General features: G+C 42.8%; 1 long non-coding RNA gene across 1 annotated transcript; it reads left to right on the top strand.

Moving 5' to 3' along the window:
- Positions 1-11,542: 11,542 nt before the first annotated feature.
- On the top strand, positions 11,543-11,901 carry LOC144019539 (uncharacterized). The gene is made up of 2 exons (XR_013283700.1): positions 11,543-11,700; positions 11,776-11,901. It is a non-coding gene; the product is annotated as an uncharacterized LOC144019539 (long non-coding RNA).
- Positions 11,902-15,701: the final 3,800 nt, after the last annotated feature.

The following is a 15,701-nucleotide window of genomic DNA, read 5'->3' as shown; positions in this document are numbered from 1 at the left end:
AATTTTCTTCTACGTTTTTCTCCAAACACGTTAACTGGACCTACCTCATATTTGCTCAGATGAGGGTTTCGGCCTTCATGATGTCACAACACGAAGTTTGTGAGTTTTCGTGAATTGCTGTGGGTGTGGCTAAGCGCTGTTCGCCAAGAAAACAACGCCAGTTTTGAGGGTCTAAACATGCACAGAAACTCCTGAAACTTGGCACACACATCTGGCCTGGTAAAATGAGCAATATTTTATTGTTGATTGTGCTATTTTTAAAAAAATGACTCAATAGCGCCCCCTCGAAATTTTTAACGAAGCAGCCCCGGTTGTACGTTTAAGCAAGAACGCCGAATATTTTTAGGTGTATGAGGGAGCTCAAGACCTACAAAAAAGTCTCTTGTACCCATATGCTAAAATGAACAGGAAGTGAGCTACGAATTTTTGAATGTCCCATTTTTGACGATTTTTGCACATTCACAGGGGGCAGACTTTTGCCCACTTCTCCTACACGTTTCATCTGACTGAGTTAAGACTTGGCCTGGACCATGTCAAGACCTGAGCCAACGACAGGGGGAAAAATTTTGACTTTTCGAAATACTATATGATGAGGGCGGGGCATCAAAATGTGTGTTTCGCAATGAAAAAGGATATGCTTGATAACTCCCCGGTACATGCTCCAAAAAATCCCAAACTTGACATGTATGTTTATCGTCAAGGCCTGAAGTTATCTCTATGACAACATTCAGTTATATATGCAGCGCCACCTAGCCCTTGAGGCATGAAAAAAAAATACCCCACATACGGTATTTTGTACAAAAAATGTAAACTCATTCTAAGTGTGATAACTAAGTCATTTATGAATATTCTTTTAGTTTCCACCACTCAAAATGTTCACTGGCATCAGACTTATCCAAACATATATATATTTTTATTTATTTTTGATAGCCTCTATGGACATTAAAAGCAATATTGTGAATGAAGGATATGCTTAATAACTCCACGGTACATGCTCAAAAAAAAATCCCACACTTGACATGTATGCTTATAATCAAGGCCTGAAGGTATCTCTATGACAACATTCAGTTATAAATACAGCGCCACCTAGCCCTTGAGGCTTATATATAAAAAAAAAAAAATACCCCACATGCGGTATTTTGTACAAAAAATGTACACTCATTCTAAGTGTGATAACTAAGTCATTTATGAATATTCTTTTAGTTTCCACCACTCAAATTGTTCACTGGCTTCACACCGATCCAAACGTATGTACGTTTCCATTTTGTTTTATTCATTTCTGATTGCCCCTTTGGACAATAAAAGTAACATTGTGCAATGAGTACAACGAGCGATGATGTGTATATACACTTTTACAAAAAAAAACCAATCAGGGCAACTCATTGCCTAAAAATAAAAAAGGACGCTGATTTTTGCAGGTCTTAACAATCACCAAAACCCGTTGAGCTTGACACACACACTGGCAAAAAAATATTCTACATGTAAACGTTTATTATGCCATTTTCAAATAAATTTTGCTTCCAATATGCCAGTACCCCAACGTGCCAGTACCCCAACGTGCAAGTACCCCAACGTGCAAGGACCCCAACGTGGCCCGGGCTGCGAGGGCCCTTTATAGCTGCTCGCAGCTCTAGTTATTATTATTATTCTTTATTCTCCGCAAACGATCGCGATTTTGGGTACCTAAACATTCACGAAAACTCACCGAACTTTGCACACTCCTCAGGCCCGGCGAAAAATTTTATATTATTAAGTCGTCATAACAATGCGACTCGATAGCGCCCCCTAGCGTAGAAAAATAAAAACCAAGTCCGGCACGTTTGAGCTAGAGCAACAAAAATTGGCAGGCACGTGTAGCACCCCGAGACGCACAAAAAAGTCTATTGGGACCATGTAGCTAAAATGTACAGGAAGTGAGCTATGAATTTTTTTATGTCCAATTTTGGCCTATTTTGGCACATTCACTGTGGTCATGCTTTTTCCCCCTTTGCAAACATTTTTCATCCAATTGACTTCAAACTTGGCATTTATCATCTCAAGACCTGAGAGAACAGCTGGGCAAAACATCTTGCCTTTTCGAAATACTATATGACGGGGGCGGAGCATCAAATATTGCCTTTAAAATTTCATTTGTCCAGAAAGAGCAAATGCTTAATAACTCCCATGTTCAAGCTCCAAAAAATCTCAAACTTCTCAGGCAACGTAATAGTCACGGCCTGAAAACATCTATATGATAAAATTCAGTTATACATATAGCGCCACCTAGTGGTGGTAGATTGTTAGGCAGGTCATCGCGAGGGCAGGTCATCGCGAGATGCTGTGACTATCGCGAGACCGGTAGCGAGACTGGGAAAATCTAACATGGCGGCGTCCTGCTGCTAAAATAGAATTAGCTTTATATTTCTAATTAAACCCGAATTTAACGATTAGATAAATTCAATTTTTTTCTTTTCTAAGAAAGATCGGAAATATTGTCCAGTGTGGACGACCTCGAACGCTTTATTGACGATTATTTTTATAGCTGCGCGATGGATGATCTGGCGGCTAGTCGTGATAATCCTTCGAAAAAAAGGAAAAATGACTCGTCAACAGACACGGACGATTTAGTAACCGCCGACGTATCGGTGAGTATGCTGGATTCCATAAATAAAAAACTTGACGTCCTCTGTCTTACCCGCGAGGACGTCAAAGAATTAAAGGCAAGTTTGGAATTCGTTAGCCAACAGGTAAGCGATCTCCAACGAGATAATTCCGAGCTACGCTCCTCTCTCGTCGCTGTCACAGCCGAGTTGGAGACGATTAAAAAGGAAAATAAAATGCTAAAGGAAACGGTCTTAGATGTTCAATCCCGTAGTATGCGGGAAAATCTAATATTTTCAGGTATATCCGAAAATACCCCAGATAATCCAGAGAGCGAGATAAACAAATTTATGACATTATCGCTAAAGATCCCTCAGGAGACGGTAAATAATATCTCTTTTCACCGTGTACACCGGCTCGGAGCTCGTAAGGGCAATAAGCCCCGTCCTATTATTGCTAAGTTCGAACATTTTAAACATAAAGAATTGGTAAAAAGTAAAGGACGGGAGCTCAAAGGGACATCTTTCGGGATGAATGATCAATTCCCAAGAGAGATAAACGAGCGGCGAAAAGTACTGTTTCCTATAATGAAACAAAATAGACAGGAGGGTAAACGGACTTCGATGGTCGTTGATAAATTATATATCGACGGCCAGCTATTCCGAAACCCAACCTCGACCCCTTGGCTGTTCTAACTGATAATTGGTAGAGCCGAGTATTGTGTGATTATTTGACGTATGTATATGTATGTGTATGTATATGTGTATATATGTATATATATGTATATGTATATATATGTATATATATGTGTATGTATATGTATGGATAATGGGTTACGAAACTGAGAATATGAATTCATATCATGTATAGGCTATATAATAATAATAATAATAATAATAATAATAATAATAATAATAATAATAATAATAATAATAATATACAAATATATTCTTTAAAAATAATAATAATAATAAAAATAATAATCTCGCTTAGGTCACTATTTACTGGTGTATTGTTATGTTGAATCCCCCACAGATTTCCTTCACACTCACCTCCCCCCTCGTTTCTTCACTATTACACTTATCTACTTGTTATCTCTCTCTTTATATAAATTATATAAATTGCCTAATTACTCTTTTGCTATCCTACAATATGTTAATATTAATAAGCAGCTTATATAGATGTATACATAAGACTGAGTCTATATTGCTTGTATGCAGAAATTAGTTCTGGTCTCCTGGAATGTGTGTGGCGCTCGCTCCCAGGCAAAAAGAATAAAAATTTTAGACCATCTCTCAAAATTTAAGGCAGATATTTGTCTCCTACAAGAAACCCACTTACAAAAATCAGAAGAAAAATTATTTATAGATAAAAATTTTAGTCAAGTTTACTCTGCCTCCTATAATAGTAGACAAAGAGGTGTCTCTATACTTATACATAAGAATTTATTCTTTACTCTAAATAATATAGTAACAGATTTAGAGGGCCGATATATTATTATCCAGGTAACTATATTTAATAAAGTATATACAATTGGTAATTTATATGCCCCAAATAATGATGACCCGGATTTTTTCCATGAATTTTTCTCTCGATTACTCGATTTAGCAACAAATTCTACTATTATTATTGGAGGGGATTTTAACACGGTCTTAAACCCGTTAATAGATCGTTCTAATAATACGATATATACAAGGCGATTACGATCCGCTAAAGTAATAGATGAATATATGGAGGATTTTGGCCTCAGCGATGGCTGGAGACTTCAAAACCCAACTAAGAAGGAATTTACTTTCTTCTCTGCGGTGCACCGATCATTCTCAAGAATTGATTTTTTCCTTACAAATAATTCTATTGTTGATAAAACTGCTATAAAAATACATTCTATAATTATAAGTGATCATGCACCAGTCTCCCTCACTCTACAAATTGACTCTACCTTTAAACTTCCCCCGATATGGCGTTTTAACATCTCATTACTGAAAGACGTAGAGTTTGATAAAATTATTCGAAGGGAGTGGGCAGATTTTTTGGAAATAAATGACTCTCCAAATATATCTCCATCTCTTCTCTGGGAAGCAGGGAAAGCGGTAATTAGAGGGAAAATTATATCATATTCAACTTATAAAAAGAAATAGGATCAAAAATTAGAAAAATACCTGGAAGATAAAATTAAACAACTAACGGATGAATATGCATTAAACCCAAATAATCAAATATGGATAGAACTACAGAATATAAAAATACAGTTAGATAACATGTTATCTAAAAAGACAGAGTTTATAATACAACAGTTGAGATATAATAATTTTGAACATAATAATAAATCAGGTCTCCGGTTCGAGTCCAGGCTCGGACCTTCCTGGGTGGAGTTTGCATGTTCTCCCCGTGCCCGCGTGGGTCTTCTCCGGGTACTCCGGTCTCCTCCCACATTCCAAAGACATGCATGGCAGGTTAATTGGGCGCTCCGAATTGTCCCTAGGTGTGCGTGTGCGTGTGAGTGTGGATGGTTGTTCGTCTCTGTGTGCCCTGCGATTGGTTGGCAACCAGTCCAGGGTGTCCCCCGCCTACTGCCCAGAGCCAGCTGAGATAGGCGCCAGCAGCCCCCGCGACCCTTGTGAGGAATAAGCGGTCAAGAAAATGGATGGATGGGATAATAAATCAGGTAAATTCCTGGCAAATCAACTTCAACGGAATCGGGAAAAATCTTTTATAACGGCTATTAAAGATATAAATGGTGAATGCACACAATCACCAGAAGAAATTAACCATATTTTTTATAAGTATTATCGAAATCTATACTCAGAAATTAATAGACCTAACCCTGAACATATTGAGGTATTCCTAAATAGCTTAAATATACCTCAGTTATCTACTGAACATAAAGATATTCTAGATGCCCTGCTTACTATAGATGAGTTGTATCGTGCTTTAGACAGTATGCCTAATGGCAGAGCACCTGGTCCAGATGGCTATCCGGCTATATTTTTTAAACATTTCTGGTTAATGTTTGCTCCATTATTTCTAAGAGTAGTAACTGAAATTAAAAGTAAGGGTGATATACGTCAAAATATGAATATAGCAGCAATTAAACTTTTATTAAAGCCAGAAAAAGACCCCACCCTCCCGTCAAGTTACCGACCGATATCACTAATTAATACCGATATTAAAATTATCGCTAAGGCCTTGGCATCTCGACTAGAAACAGTAATCTCGACAATTATTCATAGCGATCAAACAGGTTTTATTAAAGGTCGTCATTCTACTAATAATATTAGGAGGCTTTTTAACTTGATTAGTATGTCACAGCGGTATGATAAAAAGGCAGTTGTTATTTCGCTGGATGCAGAAAAAGCCTTCGATAAAGTTAACTGGTCCTTCCTCTTTGCTGTCTTAAATAAATTTGGCTTCGGGGAGTCATTCATTCAATGGGTCTCAATATTATATGATTCTCCTAAAGCTACTGTTACTACTAATGGGATTACATCACAGAGTTTTACTCTACAAAGGGGAACAAGACAACGGTGCCCAATGTCTCCTTTATTATTTGCTATATTTATTGAGCCGCTTGCATTAGCTATACGTCAGGATAGACGGATCCAAGGAATCCACTCCGGGACAATAGAACATAAAATTAATCTATATGCCGATGATATACTACTCTATTTAGAAGAACCTGCTATCTCGCTAGGGGAAGCATTTAACTTAATAACTAAATTCTCTCACTTATCAGATTACTCTATTAACTGGACAAAATCAACATTATTACCTATTACAGAAAATTCATGGAATCCTACAAGTCAGGATCCACACTACTCCTTTCCTACAGGTAATTTAAAATACTTAGGTGTTAAAATTTCACCAAAGTTAACTGAATTAACTTCTTTAAATTTTTTACCATTATTGGATAGTATCCGTTGTGATCTGGAGCGCTGGAATAATCTTCCGATCTCTTTAATAGGACGGATAGCTACTATAAAAATGAAAGTTTTACCAAAGATTAATTATTTATTTTCAATGATTCCATTTAAACCTACGTCTAACTGGTTCCAATCGCTGGACTCTGCTATCATAAAATTCTATTGGAATAAAAAAAGAGCTAAAATTAGTCTATCTACTCTTCAGGAAAGTAAATCTAAAGGAGGTTTAGAGGCACCAAACTTTATGTACTATTATATAGCTAATCAACTACAATATCTTGTGCTATGGACACAACCCAACAGAGATACTAACTGTTGGTTGGAATTGGAGCAGAAGGATTGTAATAATCTTAGACTGTTAGATTTCCTCTTTATTACAAAATCAATAAAACGACATAATTGTTTTAAAAACCCAATGATAGCCGCCACCCTGACTGCCTGGTGGAAGGCATTAGAAATTACATATTCCCAATTGGCGCCCTGTGGGCTCTCTCCCATTTGGCATAACCCCGACTTTCAACTTAATAATCAGTCGTTCCATTTAAGCTTATGGGAGCAGAAAGGAATTACACACCTTCATCATCTTTTCTCAGATAATAAGTTTATATCGTATACAAACTTGGTCCAGAAATATGAAATAAAAAATGGAAATTTCTTACATTATCTGCAAGTTAAAAGTATGGTTAAGAAACAAATCCCAACACTTCAGGATACGCTCCAACTGCCTGTCTTAGCTAAAGATATTATAAAGCTTTCTCCACCAACAATAAAGAAAATATCAAAAATATATGTTATTTTTATACACAAATAAAACGTATTTACCGACTTTAAAATGGGAAAAAGACTTGTCTATAGTTCCGGAACCAGACTTTTGGACCCAAATCTGTGAAAATGTATTTAAAATGACCAAACAGACAAATTTGCAACTTATCCAATATAAGATACTTCATAGAACATATATTACACAATATATGATGAAAAAAATGGGACTCTCTGACTCCGACATTTGTCTCCAGTGCTCACAAAACACTGCCGATACTTATGTAGTCGCCATAGTATATGTCACCTGGTGTGTGTGTGGTTGCTATGGTGATGTGTGGGTGTGTTGGTCACATGACAGGTGGTGATTGCCGGGAGCTTCAAATAGACGTGTTTCCCGTCAGTTAGTGTGAGTCGAGCTGGGTAGCCGTATTTTTTGTTGAGCGCAAGACGCAAGACGCAAGACGCAAGACGCAAGACGCAAGACGCAAGACGCAAGAGCGCAAGACGCAACGCAAAACGCAAGACACAACGCAAGCACGTTAACCTGTATGGCGATTCTGCACCATTGCCCATAAAAAGTTGATTAAATCCACCAAAGAGCATTCGAGACTCGTGCCTCTTCTTCTTTCTCACAAGCCGGACATCGCAACACAGCGCGTCATCAAGTACAGGACCCACCGTCTCACTCTCGGAAGCGACAAGACTGCTTGGAGTCGCTACATTTTTGTCAACAAAAAACTGGCATCTAACGAAAGACATCACTCGCAATACAAGCCACGAAGGAGTCCGGACATCGCAAAGTAAGTGCGACCTTGCCACACCACTTACGTCGTTCACGCGGAGCACCGTGCCACACCCAAACGCCACCTTAAGAACAGGTAAGCCACCTGTTTCTTGTTTGCTTGTGGTTAAGGAATCCGACTTGTGCATATTTAATGTTGGAGTGTCTTGCTGCTGGGAAGTAGCTGGATGAATAAATGCTCATCGGATAAAGTGGCCCGTGCGTGCGCTTGTTATATGCGCGCTGGAATGAAGTCCGTTGTTGTGAATTAAATAATGCGATGCGATTGGAGTTTCAAAGGAAGATGATGATGACGCCGTTTTGTTGAAATTAAAAGCCCTAACGTCACACACTGTGGATTTATTTGATGCATTTTTGGAAAGCTGATTAATAAGGAGGTCAAAATGAGTCAAACAAATAGTGGAGCCTCGTGTTCTGAAATGGAAACAAGGAAAAGGAGAGAAAGTAAACTCACTGAAAAGGCGTTGGTTTACAAGTTGGAAACATTGCAAAATAAACGAAAAGGATTTGTGAATAAAATAAAAGGATTGATACCAGATATGAAAGAGCTCATGAGGAAAAAGGAAAATGCTTTTCAAATAAAGGAATTATTGGGGACATTGAATAGACTTTGTGAATGTGCTTACAGTGTTCATAATGAATTGTTACCACTTCTGCCACAAGATGAAATGGACAAACAAGTGGAATGGCTGTCGAGTGTAATGAAATATGCTCAAACATTTCAAAATGAAACAAAACGTTGGATACAAGAAATTGAACAGGAAACCGCTGAAATGAATGAGACCAAGTTCATTGTGGAACAAACAATTGTGTAACAAACAGAAACAAACCAACCTGTGTCAAATGTTTGTGATGCACATGAAGACGACATAAAACCAAAAACCAAGTGACAGTATCTCCAATGTTGGATCCCATGAAACCTCTTGTAGCATGCGCTCTACAACCTCATCTGCATGTTTAAGAGCTGAAGCTGAGCTGGCTGCTTTAGCCACAAGACAAAGACTATTGGATGAGAAACATGCCTTGGAAGAAGAGGAACAGCAACTGCGTAAAAGGAAGGAACAATTACAACTAAATACAGAAATTGCGGAGAAAATGGCACAGTTAAGCATACTCAAAACTCAAAGCACCACAAGTAGGAAAACCTCAAAGGCTTCGGATGGAATGAATTCATATTTGAAAAAAGACAAGTCTCAACAGCAACTTAATGCAAATGCAGATGAATTCCATCCAGCAACTGGTGCAAAGCAGAAAACGAACAACGATGGGAAACAAAAAATGGTTCATCCTACTGTAATTGATAAAACATCCTCATATAACCAAGTTCAACAATCTGCGTTTAAAACAGAACCAACCAATACGCAGTATGTTTCTCAACAACCCATCTCAAATGAAAACACACCTAATGTGGGAAATGAAGTTCTTGGTATTATGAGAAAGCAAAATGAAATAACAACTCTGCTTATACAGCAGCAATGCCTCGCAGCTCTACCAAAGCGAGAGATCCCTGTATTTGATGGTGAACCATTACAATATCATGCATTCATTAAAGCATTTGAAAATGGAGTGGAAAGAAATACCACAAATAATTCAGATCGTCTGTACTATTTGGAACAGCATACTAAAGGACATGCAAAACAACTTGTGAGGAGCTGTCAATACATACATCCAGATTATGGATATTCAAAAGCCAAAACATTACTGAAAGTGCAGTTCGGTAATGAACAAAAGATTGCCTTTGGCTACATGAATAAAGCACTGTCATGGCCTGCAATAAAACCAGAAGATGTGAAGTCACTGCAAGATTACAGTTTATTTCTCAGAGGATGCTGTAATGTTATGGAGGATGTACAGTATCTACATGATTTGGACATGCCTTCGAATATGCTAAACATCATAAAAAAGTTGCCATACAAGCTCAGAGACAAATGGAGAAGCCAAGCTTGTGAGCTTCAAGAACAACAGCAACGAAGAGCAAGATTCAGCGACATTACGGATTTCATTGAAAGACAAGTCAGAATTCTATCAGACCCTGTTTTCGGCAATATACAAGATTCTCCTATAATGACAAATAAAGGAATGTACAAACAAAGCTTACCACCTCATTTCAAAAGAACAAGTTGTGCTTCCACCGTTGGACCTGTTGATAAAAAACCTCAGCCTGTGGAGGCAGTTAAAAAAATCAAAACGCCAGAAATTAATACATGCATTTTCTGTGGTGCAGGACACACACTAGTCACGTGTGTACTGTTGGGTAGAATGGCACATGAGAAGAAAATTGAATTCTTAAAGGAAAATGGCATTTGCTTTGGCTGTTTGTGTGTAGGACACATTAGTAAGCATTGTCACAAAAGGATTTCCTGTCTAAAGTGTAGCCTGAAACACCCGACTTTACTCCACAGAGAAAAGGATTCAGAGCATGCTAAGGGAGAGGCGGAGGTTGGTGTCGATAGGCTGGTGTCAAGTGGTCTTACAGGGGCTGGAGAGCAAGACTGTAAGCTGCCGATTGTGCCTGTCCAGGTGAAATCAAAAAAGGGATGCAAAATAGTCAACACCTATGCTTTTCTGGATCAAGGGAGCACAGCGGTGTTTTGTACAGAAAGTCTAATGGAAAAATTGCAACTGACAGGAAGAAAAGGACGCATTCTTTTACGCACTATGGGCCAGCAAAAGATTGTGAGCAGCAACACATTGTTGGGATTGGAGGTGGCTGCGCTACATGGGGACGAGTTTATTGAGTTGCCCAAGGTTTACACACAAGAATCCATGCCAGTATATGAAGGAAATATTCCCACAAAAAGGGATATTAAAAAATGGCCTCATCTAAAACACATTCACCTACCACAAATCGATGCAGGAATCGAGCTCCTGATTGGAACTAATGTCCCAAGAGCCCTGGAGCCATTGGAAGTGGTGTCTAGTGTAGATGGAGGACCGTTTGCCACAAGGACTATGCTGGGATGGACAGTGAATGGACCTCTAGGAAGCAGCAGTGAAAACCACAGTAAACAACCACAGGTTTCTGTCAACAGGATCGCTGTTGTGACTTTAGAGGAGCTTTGGCAACAACAGTTCAAGAATGACTTCCCAGAGTGCACTTTAGATGAACAACCTTCCATGTCAAGAGAAGATCAGCGTTTTCTGGATTCAGTGAACAACAATGTAAAACATGTGAATGGCCACTACCAGCTTAGCCTTCCATTGAAACGAGACACCATCTGCATGCCTGATAATAGAAAAGTGGTGGAGCAGCGTCTACAGTATCTGAAACGGAGGTTTCAGAAGAACGCAACATTCTACGACGACTATGTCACCTTTATAAACACTCTTTTTGCAAAAGGCTATGCTGAGAAGGTGCCTGAGGAGGACCTGGACCGTGCTGATGGAAAGGTGTGGCATGTTCCACACCACGGAGTCTACCATCCCACCAAAGCAAAACTCAGGGTTGTGTTTGACTGCGGATGTCAGGTCTCCTGACTCTGCCCCTTGAGCGTGTTAGTGTGGGTGTGTCCCTCAGCAGGATTGGAGCGGCGAGTGGAGCTGGGACCAGGTGCAAGCAATCATCTCCATCAAGTGCTGTGTATTTAAGCTGGTCCCCAACTCCACCTCGTCGCCAGATCAACACACTCCGTCAGAGTTCGTGCGTCTAGCTATCTAGTCATTTGTTGCATGCCTATTGCATTTGACTTACCTGATCTTTGCTCTCCCCAGTTGTGTACCCTGCCGCTTGCCTGCCTAGACTCCCTCCGCTTCTGGCCTTGCTCGTCAATCAACAACTCGTTCCTTGGACTGCTACCTTCTACAGCGCTTTCTGTTTAATAAACCCTCATCACTCCATCCACCTGTTGTCTCTCTCTGCATTTGGGCCCTCCCCCAACCGGACCCTGACAGCTTGATCTGGCCACATGGACCCAGCAGAGACCGATCCTGTCCACCGGAGGCTAGCTGGGCAAGGAGCCCTCCTGGACCAGCACGACCAGGCAATTACCTTATTAATGAGCCAGGTACGGGAGTTCTCACAAGCCTTTTCTGCCCTACAGAAACAACTGGCCTCCTTGCAGATCCGAGAACAGAACCAGCCCACGCCGCCACCACCCACACTCCCGACGCAAACGCTAAAGGAACCTTTCGTACCTGCACCGGCCCCGTATGATGGCGACCTGGGCGCCTGCCGTGATTTTCTGGTGCAATGCTCGTTAGTTTTTGGCCAGCAACCACTGTCTTATTCTACAGATCAAGCAAAAATATCTTACCTCATTGGCTGCCTTCGGGGTCCCGCGTTATCGTGGGCCACCGCAGAGTGGGAGCGACAGTCCCCAGTTTGCGCGTCATATTCCTCCTTTACACAGGAGATGAGGAAGGTGTTCGATCACCCAGTCCGGGGAAGGGAGGCTGCTCGGCGGCTTATGTCAGTGCGGCAAGGATCTCGCAGCGTGGCCGAATTTTCAGTTACCTTTAGAACGCTTGCAGCCGAAAGCCACTTCAATGACGAGGCGCTCCAAGAGGTCTTCAGGGGTGCGCTAAACGAAACACTAAAAGACGAACTGGCCTCTAGAGATGAGCCCACGAGCCTCGATCAACTTATTAGCCTTGCCATCAGACTGGATTGCCGGCTTCGTGAACGCCAGAGGGAACGTTCGCGATATCGGTCCTCGCCTGCTGAACTTCCCCTCCCACGTCAACGCACGTCCTCCGCTTCCTCGTTTGACACACCGGTTCCAGCCCCCATATCGCCCCCGGCGGTTGACGGCGAGCCGATGCAGTTGGGGCGTGCTCGACTCACTGAAGAGGAGCGAATGCGTAGACGCGCTGCCAATTTATGCCTCTACTGTGGAGGAGACGGGCACTTTGTCGCAAAATGCAGCGCGCTACCCGCGAGACGGTCTGGTCCATCCACCAACAAGGAACGGAGGGTGAGTCTGACGTCTTCTGACTCCCCGTCCCCAGGTCGTTTCCAGCTCTCTGCTGCCCTCTGTTGGAAAAATCTCTCAATGCCTCTCTCTGCTCTTAATGATTCCGGTGCAGATGACAACCTAATAGACCGCAGTCTAGTGCAGCAGATGGGCATCGACCTCCTGCCACTATCGGCCCCCATCAAAGCCCGGGCCCTCAACGGACAGCTACTCTTTAACATAAACCAAGAGACAGTTCCAGTCTCCCTCACAGTCAGGTAACCACCTCGAGGTCACCAGTTTTTACGTATTTGATAATTTACAAGTTCCCTTAGTGCTTGGTATGCCTTGGCTAAAGCTCCACAACCCCGACATTGATTGGCCAAGAGGCAAGATCACTTCCTGGAGTGACTTCTGCCACCAGAACTGTTTGGGGTCAGCTGCTGGAACCTCCAGTAGCCCAAATCAACAAGTGCAATCAGACCTAACTCGCGTTCCTACTTGTTATCATGACCTAGCGCCTGTGTTCAGTAAACATCGTGCCACTGCTTTGCCCCCACACAGACCATATGATTGCACCATTAACCTCAAGCCCGGTGCACCACTCCCCAGTGGTCGACTGTTCAATATCTCTCGGCAGGAACGACAAGTTATGGAGGACTACATATCCGAATCATTGGCTGCAGGAATCATCCGACCATCTTCTTCGCCTGTTGGCGCAGGCTTCTTTTTTGTAGACAAGAAGGACAAGACACTGCGTCCCTGTGTGGACTACAGAGGACTTAACAGTATTACAATAAAGAACCGATATCCGTTACCCCTTATTGACTCTGCTTTTACTCCACTCCATGGTGCTACTTTCTTCACTAAGCTGGACCTTCGCCAAGCCTACCACCTGGTCCGCATCAAGGAGGGGGACGAGTGGAAGACCGCCTTCAACACCCATCGCGGCCACTATGAGTATCTAGTCATGCCGTTTGGTCTCACAAATGCCCCTGCAGTCTTCCAGGCATTTGTTAATGATGTCCTGAGGGACATGATAGGTGTGTTTGTGTTCGTGTATCTAGATGACATTCTTGTATTTTCCAGTTCCCGGGCTGAACATGAGCAACATGTGCGACGAGTTCTTCAGAGGCTTCTTGAGAACAAACTATATGTCAAACCTGAGAAGTGTGAGTTCCACGTCCCCAAGACAACCTTTCTGGGGTACGTCATAGCCAAGGGGGAGCTTCAAATGGACCCAGCCAAGGTGACCGCAGTAGCCAATTGGCCCACACCCTGCTCCCGTAAGCAGTTGCAGCGTTTTCTTGGCTTTGCAAACTTTTATCGTAGATTCATGAGGAACTACAGCCGTGTGGCCGCCCCTCTCACGGCCCTCACATCCTCCCTAAAGTCCTTCCGGTGGTCCAGCGATGCTGACATGGCCTTCAAAGAACTGAAGAAGCGTTTTGTTTCGGCTCCCATCCTGGTCCACCCCGATCCCACCCGGCAATTCATTGTTGAGGTGGACGCCTCAGACGTGGGTGTGGGCGCTGTGTTATCGCAGCGAGCGGAATTGGACAGTAAGCTGCATCCCTGCGCGTTCTTTTCTCGGAGGCTATCCCCGGCCGAACGCAATTACAGCATTGGAGACAAGGAACTCTTGGCGGTCAAGCTTGCCCTTGGGGAATGGCGACACCTTCTGGAGGGGGCGGACCAGCCATTCATTGTTTGGACGGACCATCGAAACCTTGAATACATCCGATCAGCTAAACGCCGGAACTCAAGGCAGGCAAGGTGGGCATTATTCTTCGACCGATTTACATTTACATTGTCCTATCGCCCAGGTTCCCAAAATGTCAAGCCTGATGCACTGTCCCGCCAATTCACACCGGATAGCGGGGAGTCTGAGTCAGAACCCATCTTGTCTCCTACTTGCTTTGTGGCGTCACTCACCTGGGAGATTGAGTCGGTGGTGAAGAAGGCCCAACAGGGACAACCTGACCAAGATGGGGGGCCCAGTGACCGCATGTTTGTTCCTGCCTCTGTCCGTGCCCAGGTCCTTGAGTGGGGACATTCATCACGCCTAACCTGTCACCCTGGAATCCGCCGGACATTGGCATTCCTCCGACAGCGCTTCTGGTGGCCCTCAATGGATGAAGACACAAGAGCTTTTGTCTCGGCCTGTACGGTGTGTGCTCGGAGTAAGACTTCCTCGAAACCGACTTCCGGTTTACTCCATCCACTCCCCATCCCCAGCCGCCCTTGGTCGCACATCGCGGTAGACTTTGTCACCGGCCTCCCTCCCTCAGAAGGTAATACCGTTATCCTTACCATTGTGGACCGATTTTCCAAAGCTGCTCACTTCCTTGCCCTGCCAAAGCTTCCGTCAGCAAAAGAGACTGCTGTGCTTCTGATAAACAACGTATTTCGTTTGCATGGAATCCCCTCTGATATTGTGTCCGACAGGGGCCCCCAATTTACCTCTCAAGTCTGGAGAGCATTCTGCACAGGTCTGGGCATCGGTGTGAGCTTATCCTCTGGGTACCATCCACAGACGAATGGGCAAGCAGAACGGGCCAACCAGCAATTGGGGTCTGCCCTTCGTTGTATGACCCAGGCGAACCCGACTACTTGGAGCGCTCAGCTTGCATGGGTCGAGTATGCGCACAACACTCTGCCTAATTCCTCCCTGGGCATGTCTCCATTTCAGTGCTCCTTGGGCTATCAACCCCCATTGTTTCCCTCTCAGGAGGCGGATTGCGC

Source organism: Festucalex cinctus, chromosome 5 (genome assembly GCF_051991245.1).
Source record: "Festucalex cinctus isolate MCC-2025b chromosome 5, RoL_Fcin_1.0, whole genome shotgun sequence".
Lineage (NCBI taxonomy): Eukaryota > Metazoa > Chordata > Actinopteri > Syngnathiformes > Syngnathidae > Festucalex > Festucalex cinctus.
The sequence above is the reverse complement of the archived record's forward strand: the minus strand, read 5'-3'. Positions and strand labels throughout refer to the sequence as shown.